Source organism: Triticum urartu, chromosome 1A, assembly GCF_056163025.1.
Source record: "Triticum urartu cultivar PI428250 chromosome 1A, HENAU_Tu73, whole genome shotgun sequence".
Classification (NCBI taxonomy): Eukaryota; Viridiplantae; Streptophyta; class Magnoliopsida; order Poales; family Poaceae; genus Triticum; species Triticum urartu.
The window spans coordinates 157,423,743-157,425,372 of record NC_141873.1 but is presented as its reverse complement, the minus strand read 5'-3'; positions in this window follow the sequence as shown (position 1 = coordinate 157,425,372).

The window sequence follows — 1,630 nt, the reverse complement described above, 5'->3', positions numbered from 1 at the left end:
TATTTGGGTATTTATAGGGCGAAGAGTCGGTGCGGGAGGCCACCGAGGTGGGCACAACCCATCTAGCCGTGCCCTGGTGGGTTGTGACCCCCTCGGGGCTCCCCTCTGGTAGTTCTTTGGCCCACTGTATGTCTTCTGGTCCAAAAAAATCTCCAAAAAGTTTCGCTACGTTTGGACTCTGTTTGGTACTGATATTCTACGAAGTAAAAAACGAGCAAAAAACAACAAATGGCAATAGGCACAATGTCAATAGGTTAGTCCCAAAAAATGATATAAACTTGCTATGAAATGACTGTGGAACATCCAAGAATGATAACATAACAGCATGGAAAAATCAAAAAATATAGATACGTTTGATACGTCTCCAATTTATGTATAATTTTTGATTGTTCCATGCTATTATATTATCTATTTTGGATGTTTTATATGCATTAATATGCTATTTTATATTATTTTTGGGACTAACTTATTAACCAAGAGCCCAGTGCCAGTTCCTGTTTTTCCTTGTTTTGAGTTTACAGAAAAGGAATATCAAACGGAGTCCAAACAGAATAAAACTTTATGATGATTTTTCTTGGACCAGAAGACACCCAACAAACTTGGAGAGGGGCCCAGAAGAGTCCCGAGGGTTCCACAAGCCCTCAGGGCGCGCCCTAGGGGGAGGCTGGCTTGTGGGCCCCATGGAGATCCTCCAACCCTAATCTTTGGCCTATAAATTCCCAAAAGACCATAAGCATCCACAAAAATACTTTTCCGCCACTGTAACCTTCTGTTCCCGTGAGATCCCATCTTGGGGCCTTTTCCGGCACCGTGCCGGAGGGGGATTCGATCACGGAGGGATTCTACATCAACTCTATTTCCCTTCCGATGAAGCGTGAGTAGTTTACCACAGACCTACGGGTCCATAGCTAGTAGCTCGATGGCTTCTTCTCTGCCTTTCATCCTCAATACCATGTTCTCCTCGATGTTCTTGAAGATCTGCCCGATGTAATATTCTTTTGCAGCGTGTTTGTCGAGTGATACGTCTCCGTCGTATCTACTTTTCCAAACACTTTTGCCCTTGTTTTGGACTCTAACTTGCATTATTTGAATGGAAGTAACATGGACTGACGTTGTTTTCAGCAGAATTGCCATGGTGTTATTTTTGTGCAGAAATAGAAGTTCTCAAAATGACCTGAAAATCAACAAAGAATTATTTTGGAATATATAAAAAATACTGGAAGCAAGATCCACGTCAGGGGGGGCTCCACCTGTCCACGAGGGTGGGGGCACGCCCTACCCCCCAGGGTGCGCCCCTGCCTCATGGGCCCCCTGACGCTCCACCGACCTCAACCTTGACTCCATATATTCACTTTCGGGGAGAAAAAACCAAGGGAGAAGGATTCATCGTGTTTTAGGATACGGAGCTGCCGCCAAGCCCTAAACTCTCCCGGGAGGGCTGATCTGGAGTTCGTTCGAGGCTCCGGAGAGGGGAATCTGTCGCCATCGTCATCATCAACCATCCTCCATCACCAATATCATGATGCTCACCGCCGTGCGTGAGTAATTCCATCATAGGCTTGCTGGACGGTGATGGGTTGCATGATATTTATCATGTAATCGAGTTAGTTTTATTAGGGTTTGATGCCTA